The following is a 17,469-nucleotide window of genomic DNA, read 5'->3' as shown; positions in this document are numbered from 1 at the left end:
GCACACATGCTCATGCTTACCATCACAGACCACAAGCTGTGATCTCAGTGCATTAATCAGTGAGACATTTGTCTGTCTTGCATACCTTAATATTCTAATCAGTTTGAATTCAAATGGTCTGATAATGAAGTTCTGACCCCACTTATTTTGATTAAATGTCACATAACTAAAACTGCAGTTTAGACGTGCGCACACGCAAGCTCCATAATTACACTAATATTTAGCATGAATACAGTCCTGTTATAAATCTGAAATCAGTTACCTTTGTTGTCTGCTCATTTTCATTTTAAGATTTTACCTAAAAAAAGACGATATATAAAGAAAAAAGACGATATACTAGTACTAACTTAAGACAGGTAAAATTCCCAAACCACCGTAAACATTTTATTAATGAATGACAAGTTAAATAATTAAACACAAACACAGAAGTTTGAACTGTGGCTGAAATTGATCGTCGCTTCCTAAACAATACTGTATAGTCCACAGACAAATCTCTTTTAATAATCAACACAGCATAATTACATCCGTAATATCAATGGAGGAACATCATATTGGAATCCACTGAGGCGTGTGTGTGTGTGCGATTGTGTATGCGCCGGGGTGAGTGCGTATGTGTGTGAGTGCATGTCCACGCACATGTTAATTCTGTGCTGGTCACTGGAGGAAGCTACGCAAGAGAAGGCAAAGCTGTGATTGCGTTGAGCACTGTGCTGCGACCGACAGACTTAATACCAGCCCCACTGGGCCGAGATCAGCTATTAAGATAAACCGGGCCAACTTAGTTTAATTCCTGGGCAGAATTACGCTGAAACCTGGCCTGCATTTGCATTCATGGAAATTTCATTAAAAGCCTAATTTTTGCAAAGATTTAGGTTCTCCTGTTATTTCTTAAAGCAGACCATTGCCATTTGAATGAATGCATTATGCATGAGAAGCACTGTGACATAAAGCAGTTTAGGGAAAGACACACCTTTTATTTCAAGCCCTTGATTTATATGAGAGAAAAGAGCGCACGTATGATCCAGCATCATGCACAGGCCCCATGTACAGCTGTGCTCTCTTTGTGGTCATGACCTCTTTGAAGATGCCTGTGTGTGGTACAATTGTTGGTCCATTTATCTGAATATAAATTGAAGCAGGTCACCGACTGATCCAGCAGTTCAGCCACACAATCAGATTAACCACGTCTGCTGTGACTTCAGTGAGGCTTCAATAAAGCAAACTGTAACAAACCTGGTCACCCTACGGTTAAAACACAGCCTGACAGTGAGCTATTGGTTCCTGGAACTGTGGCTACCCATAAGGCAGTTCTATTCTCATAATCACCACACATAATGGATGATATGGGTCAACGTGGAGGTGGGGTATTTTTCATGCTCACTTTTAGCCAGCCAGCCTATTCTTTTTTAGAACCTCTTCATGAGCAAGTTGGAACATCGCTGAATCTCACACTGCATTTCTTCCTGTTTTAACCTTGGTTTGACTTGTTTACCTCGGTACGTCAAGAGGAGGTCACGCTCGAGGCTCTCAAAAGACAAAAAAAAAACCCTCTAAAAACTGAAAACAGCATGTTGTGACGGTGGCAACAAGTTTTTACAAAATTGTATACAGTAGACTAACACGATTCTCAAAAATGAATTTACACCAAAAGTGAGCAAATAGCTCTGAAAACCATTTTTGATGAACGTGTAATATGCACACACGTCTGTCAGATGTGTTATATTTTCATATATGTTTTTATATTCAGCCATGCATTTATTGCTGTGTCCTGAATATAAAACACAATAAACCATATGGCGTTTTTATTTGTTTTCTGACGCAGGTTTACGGTGACAAATAAAAGTAAATCTATAGGTGTTTTATGACAAAGGAAATGGCACGAGGCTCGCTGCACCCTGATGACTGAGGACAGTAAATATGACCATCAGCGGCCAAGAACTGTAACCTCTGAACATGACTTTTGCTCATCGCATCTATTCATTTGTATTACAAGACATGCACGCTGTTGACGCTGGCCCCCGGTTTGCCAGCATGCTTATATTTCTCTGCTTGTCACACTAAGACTTTTTACAATCATGCAAGAAATAAATGCATTTATCATGTCCAGTGTCTTCTTCTCACATACTGTACACACACACACACACACACACACACACACACACACACACACACACACACACACACACACACACACACACACACACACACAGAACAGCTATAGCCTCGTGCACTTTTGCCTCCCACTACCTAAATCCACACTGTAACACTGTCAGGGGGGTTTTAGTGAACATGTTTACAGTGCTGTGCGGACAGTGATCATGAAGTAGCCTCTTTTCCCCCCAGCTCCATCTCAACCGCCTTAAACTTTAATAGTGGACAGTTAAATATTAATAACTGATATCAGTGGGGGCTGCTTTACTGTTTTTGGCAGCGGTACAACATTTGGCCGCTTGAGCTCCATAACTACTGCACTGGTCCTGCTCCAAAGAATGCTTACACACACACACACACACACACACACACACACACACACACACACACACACACACACACACACAATGCAGAGACACAAAGGCTGTTTTACGGAGAACTGGTGTATTACTCTGTTAGGCGTATTGTTGCAAGTATTGTTTACTTAAAAAAACAAACAAAGAGAAAGATTATTCCTGGAAGTAAATAATTTGAAGTTACATAACACAAAAGAATTCAAGGTAAAATAATCCAAGAAAACTAAAAGTAGGCCAGAGAGTGCAGGTGTTTTTTGCTTGTTTGTTTTTCTCTATTTGAAAAGGTTTCATTTTTTTTGTTAGTTGAAAATAAAATATGACTAAGACAGATTTTTGTCCTGAATGTGGATTCATGTTTCTATGCTTGTACTATGCACTACAAAACATCTGATCTTAAGTTATTTATTTAATTTATTGTACTACCGTATATCTAAACAGTAATCATGTTTTAATAATACACTTCACCAACATACTTTAAAATACAGGCAGTTTTGTACAGTAATGTACTTTTATGCAAATATAGCTCAATACTGTAAAAGTTGATGACTTTGTGGACAAATTTATTAAGACAGGCAAGTATAATGTTATATATATATGAATGTAAACATGCTTTTTACTTTACTTGAAGGATCTTTACTGAAACATGAAATCTTTAACTTCCAGCCGCTGCATTAGAAGCATTGTTAATTTGAATTCAGTTCTTTATTTAAACGCAGATTGTTGTGAATGTGTGATGCTTCTCAGTCTATGTGTGACAGAGAAAAGCCTTATGATATAGCATAAAAAACACCACCATTACTATCATGCAGCGATTCATCCTCAGGATAGTTGTTAAAAAGGTAGCCAGGTGTGTCAAAGTGTAGTGGATTTGCAACAAAGCTGATATCCTGTCACAGGTGAAGAACACGCACACAAGCACGCAAAGTGAAACAATGCCAATTAACAAAGAAATGACATCACTGTATGCAGGTTTTTAGCTCACATTCTAACTGTTGTTGTGGATTACAGATACTTCCATGAAAAACAGTTTAATGCTGGTAGAGCTGGCTGGTTATTTATTCAAATTCTCAGTGAAAATTCCTTAAAATGTAAGAAACACCATTTGAACATTAAAAGGAAAAACACACATGACTGCACGTGGGTACAAATGGAGGACAGAGAACAAAGGAAAGGCTGTCATTGTAGTTCAAAGACACATCATCAGTTTGGGGGTACTAAAAATTAAGCATGATGCTTATTTTTATTGTTTATTTTCTGCTGTCTTATCTGTACAGTATGAGATCTTATTTCAAACAGCATCCATGTGCTCTGCTTCTTCATGTTCTCAGGTATGCCAGCTTGTTGACAGAGATGTCTCAGTTTGTCTTTCCGCATCTTTATTAACACGCCGTGTGTCCACAGGTCATCTGACATTCCCCTATCTGTCTCCTGGTGCTGGAGGGTCTCAGGTTTGACCTGGTACCTCCACCAACCTCCACCAACTATCAGCTTAGCGCTGCAAAAACACAACCTTTTCTGCCTCAAGGCTATAGTAAAACAGGCCACACTTCAATCACAATTACCTTAATTAGAAGAGAGAAACTAAAACTCAGCATTTGCACGAGCGACAGAAAATGCTGGAGACAGTCAACAGAGGTTTAAATCAAAATATAAGTTGTGTGCTTGAACTTGTGGTGGAGGATTTCATCAGCAAAACTAAACTAGTTAACAAGCCCTTGACTTGAGCCTTGCATGTGCACATTCCCTCATACACCCCCTTTTTCCATAGAATATTATCTTCGAGCTTCAAATATGGTCAACTCCTTTAAATTATTCTGAAGCATATGAATGTATAAATAAGCGAAAATGTGGAATCAAATTGTTCGGGGGTACTTCACAAATTTCAAAGTAAAAGTAAACAAAAACATAAATAAATATTTCTCAACTAAACACATATTCCCAACGAGAATTTGCCTATTTATGTTTTATCTGAGGAAAAGACTCATCCAGCCGGCACAGAAGAGCGGGTGTCAGCAGTTTTGGTCCGACTCCGTTCTCTCTGTTCTTGTTTTCACTGTTTCTCTCCGTCTCTCTCATCCTCTTGCCTTATGTTGTGCTTTGCATTTCCCAGATGAATCAGATGGGTTAAGAAGTGAAGTGAGCACATACGCAGTAATCCTTTATTTGCTTGACGAACATATTTGTTTACTCCAGGGTCCTCGCTCTTGGAGGTAATTACATCCCCCCATATCTCAACCTCTAATTACAGGTTTTGTAGTACAATCAAGGTCCTCAAAGTCACTTGCAGTGAAACACCTTTTTATGAGCTTTATTTAATATAATTTGCTGTTAATCATATTCCATAACCTAACATTTTGTACAAACCTCTTTGCACACTTTGAGAACAGCTCTCTTTTAAAAAAAAATGATACTCAACCCAATTTTAGTTAAACTCCTAAATGTCCTCTCTTTCACCCTCCCACATCCTGTGAAAGTCTCCCTATAACCACCGTTCATCTGGTGAAACTTTGTTGACTACCAGTCGCCGCGATGAAGCTTCAGGCATGCAGCTTGTAAGCCTGTTCTCATCCAGAGGTCATTGTGGAGGAGAGCTCAACGGGCCGGCACCGGTCCCCACTGCGCTGCCAAGACGAGAGCAGGAGCGCACTAATCTGAGAATTGGGGGGGATTAGGCTGCACTGTTATTGTCTGTTTGATGAGGGATTAAATTTGGTTAATCCAGACCTTCATATGGGATTCCTCATTTAAGATAGCAACCCAGTTCCATCACACAGCTGTACCAAGCCTCTCTCACCCACTCTCTCTGTCTCTGCCTCATCTTTCTCATACCAATCAATATTTCCTCACCCTTTCTCTCTCTCTGTCTCTCTCTCTTCCTGTATCTACACCTTCACTCTTCATTTACTCTGATTGTGATCTTTTGGTCACGTCCGAGCATGATTTGGAAATACTTCTACCTTTGTCTCAGCGTTAAGAGAGAAAAACATGTGTAGCAACTGCAATAAGTCTTAAAAAAACAAACTCAAAATTAATATGTGGGGTTTGTAACAAAGAATATCGTAATATTTCACAGGTGAATACTGAAGAGCGGTATTATGAAAAAAACATTAATGAGCTTCATACATTGATCCATCATCCTTCAGCCAACAAGTAATTTATTTACTATAATTTTGATTTATTTAGACAAGGTCAGATGTTCCATACGTCACCTGCTGAAGATAAAAATTATATTTTTCTTTCAATACTGTCTTGTTATTTCAAATATATTTTTTAATATATTTTTTTATATGTATGAAAAATAAAAAAAATCTGAGAACGATGCAGCTCACTTTCAAGTGTGTTATTTTGCTTTTTTTGCTTGTTTTTTGTCCTTAAACGTGCAGATTCAGCTTTGACAGACCATCTATCTTAGCATAATTTTTCAAAGATGAAATATTGACATCATTTCTCCTGTTCATAACACTGATTGATGAAAGTGAATAAATTATTTCTCAACTTCAAATATTCATGATTCAAATGTAATTTTCTATATATTTCTGTAGATGCAGCGAGTCTCCAGAGAACACATAAAAAGACAATAACAATTTTCTAAGTACCATTTTGCTGCATCATCAATGTCCCTGCTGATGTATTCAGTTTTATTGTGCTTTTCATTCAGTCGATACAAAAAAGGAAGTGGCTTCTAGATGGCTCGCCACTTGCCAATACAAAGGCACAACCATAAAAGTATATGATCTAATTGATTCGTAGTGAAAATATATTCCGGAGTTTTATGCATCCGAGTAGAGCCTGCACAGAAAACAGATGTAGATATATTTCATTATCTCCCAAAATATGCTTACTAGTGACAGGCAAATAAAGCCACATATGTACATTTAAACAGTTAATAAAACAAAGGCTGTTTAACAATCAGAGCGTGTGGGAGGGCAGGGGAGAGAGATGGGTAGAAGTCGGTATATCATCCATTTATATCTGCACAGCAGCTTGTAAAATCCCAAGCATTGTCCTTGCCACACGTGCACTGCTTCCTTCTTACTGACATCTCCCTCCTCCTCCTCCTTCTCCTGCGTTCACTCAGCTCCGACACCATTTAGAACAGTTGGCATCATTAATGGGAGGGATTGCCTCTAAATTGGCAACAATGAAAAGACAAATTATGAGTGGCAGAGTGCTGGAAAGAGAGAGAGGGTGGGTGGGAGGAAGAAGGGAAGAATTAGAGTATTTGAATAATTTAGCCCCCTGTGGCTGGGATGACAGGAGTGTTATTCTGAAGGAAGGCCCCGCTGCTTGAGAAATGAGAGGCTGTAATGAAACGTAAGCACGCGCGCGCGTGTCTCCGTGTGAGTGTGTACGTGTGGGTGAAATGCGTTGCTGTTCCTCAGTGTGTTTTTCCTTTTTGTCAGAAACAGAGAGGCAGTTTGGCATGTCAGCAGCGAGGTTTTTGTTTTGTAAGCTCTGTGCACACTTTCTCCAAGTCATTACTCTATTTACCCCTGAAACTATCCTGTATGTACAGCAGACCAGAGCTTCCACAACTTTAGTGTAACTTTTCTTAAACAATATTGAAAAAAGGAGCTAGTTCCCAAATGTGGTGCAATCCGTGAAGCATTTGTACTGGACCAGTCAAACAGTCTCTGTCTTCTAAATGTATGTGAATGTGGGCCCAGTGACAGCTCCGTCCCTCACCTGTCCCCCACAGCGCTATCTAGGGACCTCCTCCCAGGCCTTCTCTGTAGGGAAGAGGGGAGACACCCCAGACACCTCCCCACACTCAACTCCACTTCTGCCTTTGAACACTTCCACTACTTCAATGGGAACTTGTATAAAAAAGCTCCTGCACTCCATTCCTCACACAGCCACTTATAAGAAAGAATTCTCTCTTTCTCTCCTCTCCCACCAGTTCTCCTTCTCCCTGCCTTCTCTCTCTTTCTCTGCTGGCACTTGTAATTATCTTATGCCTGGGAGACAGGTTTTAAGCAGAGGTGTCAGGCCAGGTGCTTCCTGACAGCTGGGGATGATTAGGAGACTTCTGGAGTTCTGTCACTGGTCTCCATGGTGCTCCCCACGGCGGCCGGGATGCCTTGTTGTCACAGCAACAATAGCAACTCTTAATTTGTTGACGGGGAGAAATTCATCAAGGCCTAGGTGGCTCTGCAGCCCTAAACAACAGGCCCTCTGGGGGGTAGAAAGGCGCACCAAGGGACCAGGAACTGGACTACTGATGGAGAGACAAAACTTCTGCAGCTACTCCTCACTTTGCTCAAAGATTATACACACTTCAGCTTCTCACGTTTTATCCATTGCCTTCTCTCACTTTCTGTCTCCTGATGCTCCCTCTCTGCAAAACTCTCCATCCCACAAATTGACCTCGGCCCATTTATTTCTCTCCCTATCCACACACACAAAGACAGGTATACAACGACGCACGGACTGATTAGTTCGTTAGAGTCCAGCTCACTGTTCTTGGTATTCCCGCAGTGTCTGTGTGTGCATCTGTCTGGGGTTTTTGTGTGTGTTTTTTAGGTGCATGTTGTAAAGCACGTCTGGCAAATGTGCTTTCAAGAGCACTAACAGCCATGTGTGTAACTCTTCCTGTGTTATAACCTGTGTTTTGAGACTACAAGAGGCCAGAGAGTTGCACACAGACACACAGACCTCATAAATGTTGGATTGGAGTCCCTCTGCTGTGCTACAGACACTCTCACTCAGCCTAACAATTGAACCAGAGTGCTGCTGGGATACATTACAGCCCCAAATCACACATGCACAGCCTGCACAAGTACAGAATGAGACCTGCAATGTCTCACAACAGAACAGTTTGAATTTAAGCGTGTTAATATGTATATAAATATATATAAACTATGTAGGAATATTATGGAAATGTATTAATTTTTATTGGACGATGTGGATACATCGACCTGATGCAGGTCTGACAGTGTCAGTCTAAAACTGCATGTAAGCACAGTAATGCTGAAAAGAGCAATGCAAATATAATATTAATATTAATATTAATATTTACATGAATCTGAGAAAAACTATAGGTGGCGGAAACATAAGAGGTTAAGATGTCTTGATGCATGCGCAATCATCCAGGTAAGGAATAAAGACTAAGACTGAAGAAGTCACTTGGATGAGTGACGAAGCATTTCTCGCACCGAAAACGCTACGTCTATAAGAGGTTAAGGTTATCTGCAATGGCACTAAGGAGTACGAAAAGATGGAAACATCTTTTTAAAAGAAATGGCTAGTCTGAAAGTTAGAAACATCTGACACCATGTCTTTTTTGCCCTTTCTGAATCACTTCAGTTGACTTTGTGACTGTAATGTGTAAATTAATAACCAAACACAACAGATCAAGTGACTCCTTCGTCTCTGGTGCTGGACTATGCAGGCAAAGGATCCAGAAGAACAGTTTGACAGTAGTCTACCCTCCTTAAGGATACTACTTACTGAGTACTTCTTGCCTACTTAGGCATCTGCTAACATCATTTCTTTTTACAGTATGCAAAAAAAAAACCAAACCTGCAAGCTAACTTGTAATTTGGGGGTTTTGTATAGTGCGTACTGTCTCCTCTTTGTCTGTCATCTCCAACATGATTTTCTGCAGTTCTAGACATACAAAGGCAGTAGCTATCCTCTTCTATAGCATCCTACTCTTTGTTTCAGTTTTATGCAGGTTGTTAACCTGCATTAAGATCCAAATGAACGTAGCTTCCTGGACTTAAAAATGAAGCCAATGTGGAAATGGTTGAAACCTGCATTCTTCCTAAAAGCCAGGAGGGGGTGATTCCTCTAGTCAAATCAGACCTTAGCCTCAGTAAGCACTTTCCTCATTATTTCATGGTCTCAGTTGCTAGTTTCAAGCTGTAATGAATGCAACATGATACTTTTTTAAAACTTATGGTCAATATTATAGTAAAAAAAACCCAAACAATAAAGCAGGGTATGCTTTTGTGCAGGCCTACGTTTTGATTAACAAGTCACATCTGTATGAGCGTGCAGTGACCTCAGGAATCAGATCCACCCCACACTTAACAAATCTGGTTAGCAACGGCAAAATACACTCAGCTGCAGTCTTCAAGATGGAACTTTACTAATCAGTAGGTGGTGGGTATGTCCATTTATTATTATACATTTATAATGTTATGTTTAGGATATTATTATGTGTGTGTCATCAACTTGATATCAATATTTAATCGTTTTTATTTTTTTATTTTTTTTTTAAAAAAAGGCCTAAATACAGCAGGGCTAAACTCAACATTTGTTGGCTGTGCTACTGCGCCATGCAAGCAAATCCCTCTAAAGCTATGTATCGCTATTTGTGGGGCACACACACACACACACACACACACACACACACACACAGTGAGAGGAACAGAGAGAGAGAAAGAGTTGGCCTGTCCAATTATGTCTAAGTGATCAGTGAGAGAGATTTTCAGCGGAAACACTCTTCAGTTGTCTGTATGATGAACTCAGCGGGGTGAAAAGCACATAGAAACATGCACACACACACACACACACACACACACACACACACACAGGCTCTGTGGAGACCCACGGTGGCAAAGCGAGAAGGTCTAATTGAGGGGAGATAATGAGTGAGTTTGGGCCTCCCCGCTGGCACCACCATGGTTGCTCTCTCACCTCTCATCACATCTCCATTCACTGGCAGAGACAAGGTGCTCAACATGCAAAGGAGCCTCTTAGTGATGCCGCTATTGATTTGCCTTCATGAAAGGCCTGAAATTAATATTGATTCAGAAACATCCACATGATAAATTTATTATGCACTTGGTATGTTTGATACATCTTAAAGGCAAAGAGAATGAGCAGGATGCGATGGACTGAGTAAAGAATAACTTTTTTTTTTGCTGTTCCTACCCATAATGACATTTTCAGGGAGAGGGGGTACACTTTGAGAAGTAAAGAGAGAAAAAAAACAAGTTAAGAGGGAAAGTTAAGTAAAATGCTGATATCGGCAGAAGAGCGTTCGTTGTGAGCATTGTTCGTACGCTTTCTTGCAAATACAGAAAAGAGGAATACTAGAGGGGAATAGGAGCTAATTAAAACCAAGATCAAAGCTTCCCTCTAAGTGTTTTTCCTCGACACATCCGGGGAAAACTCAAAACACTGCTTTTATTTTTCTGCCACCTCAGATATTTCATTTTGGGAAAAAAAAGACAAATACAGTGAACTTTCTTTGAGTACATATCGTTAACTAATCATCCCATTCAATTTGCTAACATGACCTGGTAACAAAAACACTGTGTCAGTCACGATTTGTGTGTTGTGATAACCAGCACTCGTTTATGACCCTCCTGCACATGCCTGGAACCTTTTCACAACCAAGATTGCCCAGATCCTGATTTAATGTCTCTTCATAAACGATCTTGTCCTAATCCAGCACCAAGCAATTAAGAATTGAGTCTTCATCTCCATTAACATTTCAATTAATTTTCAGTGCAGTGTGTGTGCGTGTCTGTGTGCGTGTGTGTGTGTGTGCGTGTCTGTGTGCGTGTGCATGTGTGTGTGTGTGTGTGCGTGTGTGTGTGTGTGCATATGTGTGTGTGTCTGGGGCCCAGGGTACTGATAGATCCCCTGTAGCTCTGCGAGGATTACACCCCTAATCTACACTGTCACTCTGAATGAGCCCATAGACACACACTGCACTGAGGGGTGTGGGAGCTGTCAAAGCTTGTTATTGTGGATGGTATAGCCTCACACATACACACACACATGTGCACGTACACATAGGCCCCTCACCCACAATGGATTCTGACACAGTATACATACTGTATGTATGGCTGATATAAGGTTCCCTGTCCACAGAGAGTTTTTACCTCATCAGTAACTTCCAGTTACTGTCCCAGATTTGTGGGCTTTGTAATTTGTCTTGCTAACAGCATTAGGTAAGAAAATCTGGGTATGAGTACATGCTCTGTCTCTTTTGAAATCATAAATCTCTGTGAATGACAAAAGTGACATTTTTCAGAACGAATGCACTCCATCCTAGTGATTTTATATAGGTTTAAAGTAACTGAAAAGTGCTTCTGTTAGATTCAATACAATTTTAGCTCTGCAAAAGCAAAATACCAGTATTTTCTAAGTACAGTTTGCAAGTGCACATGTTTTTTAACACGTATTTTTCATTATCAGCTAACTATGGTGCAGTGATAGCACCTTTTTGCTACAAAGTAAGAAAGTTCATTGTTTGAACTTTCTTACTCTGTTTGGTTGCTTCAGCCTGGAATCTAAGCAGCATCTTTTTCAGGTGGTCAGCTGTCATGCAACGTTTCATCAAAGTATTTGTCCTTGCTTATACTGGACGACAGTTAGTCAGTAACACACCTGAAGATACCAGGAGTTGCAACACAGCCTTTCATTAGCTCTGCTGTTTATGGGGAACTAACCTTGTCCTTGCTGCCTGATGTTTTGGACATCTTCAGTAGCTTCCTCATAACTGTCCTACGAATGCAGCCCCATAGCCCTATAGTACAATCCATGTAGTGCTCAACCATGTACCCTGGTGCTCCATGCACCAGACAAATTGATGTTGCCACTCATGACTTGAAGAACTTTGGAGTGGATTTTACAGATGGGTTTATTGCCCGGAATCATCTGCAGTGAAAACATCAGCTTTGTGCATACGCTGAGACCTGATGATGATGATAATGATAAAAGGGAATGTCAGAAGACACACACACGCATGCACACACACACACACACACACACACACACACACACACACACACACGCTGCATTAAGTGTCCAGGAACTGGCCCACTGGCTCCTATTTCCCATTATAAAATGAGCAGCCCTGCCTTATAAAACCTTACATTTTTTAAAATTTAATATCTCAAGTCTTTATGCAGGGTTTCAGTTAAAAGTTTGATTGTGAACTATTTTTCAGGCAAATCGTCACTCTGCAGTTATTTAACTTCTTAAACTGATTATTTAATTTGTTCCTAGATAAGCTCATGTTGATGAAATAAATATTTTGTTAATATTCAGGGTAAAATGGAATTACATTTTCATGTAAAAATATAATATAGAAATTAACTTTTGATCCTTTGATCTCTGTTGAACTGATTTTATAGCAATAACAAAATATAGCAGTCTCCTGATTTGATCATGTCAAATTTCTACTACAAAAACGTTGCTTCCGTGTTATGCCCCTATTTCCATAATTGCAAAATGCTTCTTGGAACAGATTCAGAAATACTGAGGCGATCCACTGAAATTTGGTATCTACAAGTATGTGAGTCCCAATATGAGGGGAAACATTAAAGTAGATTTATACCCAGTTGAAGCTGTAACATCACCATCACTCTATAGGTTTGTGGAGGTCAGAGTCATCTTGTGATGCTCTCTGGTCCAATAGGAAGTGACATTATTACCTGGTCCACTCAGAATTGTAAGTGATTGAGTTGTGCTGTAATGTGACACTGTATTGAGTTAGACCCAGACAGGTCATGCCAACCCTTCTTTCCTCATTAGCATCACCAAGCCTTAAAAACGGCCTGCTCACACCGATCAATGACCCTAATATACATACATTTGCATACTAACCTAATGGATCTCTGGCTTGATCAGACCTGACCGACACATGGACATTTGACTGTGTGTCAAGCGCTTATTTGCACTAACATCAGGTGTCCTAACATGTCATGAAATAAGGTTTCAGCGCAAAATTATCAAGCTTGAATTCTTGATTTGGACACACCAACCAGGTTGGCAGTCGTTCCAACTTTGTGGCTCTCCAGCATTTGTTGTTATAAGCATCAAAACTGATTGGCCATTTTAGTTTTAATCAGTATTAATATTGTAAGATTAAGAAGATTAAGATTAAAGGAACTCATTTAAAGACAAAAATTGATTGTGATAATAATACAGTTTCACTGAGCCATAGTGTTAGTACAGACACTATATCAAAGATGGATGTAGCCACAGTGATGTCCCACATTGGTCTGTCTCTGTGGCCTTTGCTATCACGCTCTTTTAGGGTGAATAAACAAACATATTTGGACAAGAGAATGTTAGGCTAATGCCAGCAAGCTTAGCATGAATAGACTGTATAGGTGCATCCCACAGTTGCAGATGTCTATCATGTTTGAACACAGTTTGCACTCAGAAATCAGACTCAGCACAGTGACAGCAGTTTTAAAGTGCTTATTAAAAAGTAGGAATGAGTTAACTGAGAGCGATCCTTCAGTAGAAACGCAATCAGGAGTAATACCAGAGAAGATAGACGGAGTGAGAAGTGGCAAAGGTGAGTTCATCAGAATCTTGAAAGCCATGTGATCAGTTTCAGTGGCTTTACTTATTTGATTCTTGCACAGGAGGTCTGGAGGGGAAATAACAGGCAAGCAGAGATTCAAAGCAGCTGGGTGAGTGACAAGGGAGAAGGGAGAGGCAGGTAGATTACTGGTAAATACTTGGGTAAATGGGTAAATTGGCTGGCAAGTTCTGGGATCCAGGGCAGCAGTGATCCAGCTGAGCAGGTCTGCAAACAGACTTCGAATAGGAAACTAAGCAGCAGACAGAAAAGAAGCTCTGCCCATGTGCAGGCTGACAAGGAAGTGCCTGCTACAACTCCACCTGAGAGATAGGAGGAGAACTGAGAGAAAATAGAGAACAAAAACTCCATTCCTGCAAGGACCATAACAATATCTGTTAATACATCTAACAAAGAAGATACAAAAACTTTATTTGTGTCAGCTATATAATAGAGTTATGTGTAGTATACTAGATTCTGAACAACAATATAAAAACAAAACAAAATAAAAAACCTTTTGATGTTATGAACCTTTTAGTTCCCATATTGTAATCTAGTATCTCGTTTTCCTTTCAAAGACCTTTCCAAAGACCTGTGACACATGACTGTGCAGGCTGGAGGACTTGTTGTTCTACTCCATGGGTCCATATGTAGTATCTGTTGTTTTGCTGCTCCTTCAAAAAGCTAATGCGCTCTGAGATTGTTTTCACATATATCCAGCATTTATCGATATTTCTGTGTCTGTCTGCCTTTCTCAATATCTATCAATGCGCGACTCTCTCTGATCTCTAACAAAATCACTATCACAAGAGAAAGAAAGAGTGAGAAAGAAAGCTGACTGTGTAAACTCCTGCCAAGTATCCTCCTCAGGGCAGGCTTAGACGAGTCTGTGGCAGTCCATTTATTTATCAGTGAGTAAATTCAATAAAAATGCCCATTTATGAAAGAGGGGAAATAGGAGTGCTGTCTGACCAGAGGATATATCACAGCTGGGAAACTCACTGCTGCTCTTATCTGTCCAAAAATGTTCAGATTTTTCAGCGCTGATGACGTATAGCACTCCCTATGCGCTTTTACAGTGGCAGGGTGGGAGATACCTTTGCTGGGGGAGATACCATTGATTCTTTATAACGTGTAGCAGACAATGACACACACCAGCTTGTGATATAATAACAACAATGAATAAAACAGCCGCAATGTACATTTTTAGTGTCAGTTGCTGATCACTCATTTAATGCAAGTTTTTGCCCTTTTTCAGAACCGTTGCTTAAATAGATATATCCAGATTATTAATTAAGTAATTTCCAAATTTATAACATCTTAAGGCAAGACAAGACTTTTGGTATCGCAAGCTTTCTGGTTTCCATTTGTAGTCCACTTGTGCTGACTAGTACTGACCATTCATGCTTGATTTTGGTTGCTTTAAAGTCCATGCTTTAAAGCTGGACTGCAATCCCAAAGCCATCGGCTACCTTCAGATGATGATTTTAATTTTCATTAGTTTCTTTTTAATTGTTCTGAAAAACGACGGTCACACAGAACCAAAAATATTGACTGGGATGTCCCCAAAGGCAAATTTGGCAGGAAAACTATGCACACACAAATGCACACACCCCACACAGACAAACATCCCGTAAACACTCAAAGTTGTAGCACAATGACCTGAACTCAGAGCCATTACAGCATTATTAAGTTGAACAGTGACAAACACATACACACACCCTCTCTGAGTGCACATCCTGAGATGTTTACAGCTAACAATGTAGGAAACCTCGTTGGACACTTGGTGATTAAATGAGCAGGACAGGGCAACAGCACAGTCCCCTGTCACTCAGCTGATGGCAGATTAGTTGTCTGAGTGGCAGCCATCAACTGCCATTCTGGACACACGCATACACAGACACACACACACTTGCAGGTGTCAGCAGGCCTATCTCTGTTGACAGGTCTGGCCACATGTTTGCCTGTTCCACTGCCTGTCCAGCCCTGTCTCACCACCTATCTGTCTTTAGGTCCTACATTAACCACGTTACTTGAATCCTTTTTTTCTGTATTGCAGTTGGTGAAATGCATACACACCCTTTTCTGCTCCTAACCGAAAAACAGGCCGGGCAAGCGGCTGAATGACAATTGGACAGATCCATGCAGGTCCCCAAGGGCAACTGCAGTGAGTGTGATTAGGTCCACTCATGGGTCATTGCAGCAATTTACACACACACAAGCACACACAAATTGACCTGACATAATATTCTCGGGAACCATGGCACCTGCTATTGAAAGGTGAATAGATGTGTGTCAGTAACCTCGCACACATCTATTCAGGATTTTTTAAAACCCTCTTCATTAGTGGCTGTTGATCTGTGGTAGATCAAATGAGGGGATGGGATGGAGTAGTCTGGAAATGAATTTGGTATGAATAATTCACAGTTTGGGTTAGTTCATGCTCATATTATTAATCCAACAGGCTTAAAGATCAGATATAAGAGTGGTATTTTAGTTGATGGTTCACCAACATGCAAACAAGCAGGAATACCAGTTTTCTCCTTTAAATATGTGGATTTTTTTAATTGTAGGTTCTTTACAGTGTGAAAGTGGTTTATAAAATTTTGCCTTCATACACTTTTTTACACTTTCTTTCTACACTTAGCATGTTTTTTGTTATTCACAGTTTTATGACACATAGACATCAAAAGAACTACTTGGTTAGATTAAGATAAAGGCATTATCCATGAAAACCTGCTTTAATATAAAACCACTTGGCACTTTTAATGTGGAATGACCAGTATTGCACTGATTTAGTTTGTACGGGACTAGAAAGTGCCATGTAGCCAGTGTCAGTATCATTTGTCATTTGGAATACGGTGTTACCTTTTCTATTTCTATTTTTACTGTGAACCTGCAGTTTACTAACTGCTAACAAAATAGTGGAAAAATCTGAAAGAGGGTTTGCCTCATATTTTCTCCTTTTGGGTAAATTGTAAACTGTATGACTAGTTCATTTTCAGATTTTGAGAAAGCGTTTGTAAAATCTGTGATATGGCAGGAGTATGGAATGCATGAATGTGGTCAGGGTTGTCCATACACTTTCGACGACAGTCGTTCTTACATCAGTCAAGCTTTACAACTTAATTTTCCACCACACAAAGAAAGAGAACTTCCCCTTTCTCCATGGCTGCATTCCCATGGCAGTTTGCACAAACCCCTCTGGCAAAGCTTTATCCCAGAGCTAACATGCTGGAAAGCCTCTGAGTACCCCAATGATCAAAGTCGCCCATTTGTTTGAACACTCTGAGACAGAGTCATTAGAAATGCATATTACACGACAGCTATTGCATATTAACACAGTCAGGCAGCCAATTAATCATTAGCTCATCAATATCTCATTTGCATGAAATTATTCTCTTTTAAGAGCCCGTGTCTGAGGTGACGGGGTGAGCTCATCGATAATGCTAATGTCCCTGCGGGCCTGAGAGAGGAAAGGGAAGAGAAGGGGGGTGGGATAGAGAGGGGGAGACCTTGTTCAAGTGTTTGACTCCCACTTTAAATACCATATGAAGAGAATTAGCATGTACATCAGCTAGAAGAGTTTTATATCAAAGAGGTAAGGGGGAGTAAGTGCAGGAGAAATAAATGTATGCAGGTGAGACGTGCTTAACACATATACAAATATACGCACATGCACACAGA

Source organism: Oreochromis niloticus, linkage group LG7 (assembly GCF_001858045.2).
Source record: "Oreochromis niloticus isolate F11D_XX linkage group LG7, O_niloticus_UMD_NMBU, whole genome shotgun sequence".
Taxonomy (NCBI): domain Eukaryota; kingdom Metazoa; phylum Chordata; class Actinopteri; order Cichliformes; family Cichlidae; genus Oreochromis; species Oreochromis niloticus.
This window is presented reverse-complemented; position numbering follows the sequence as displayed.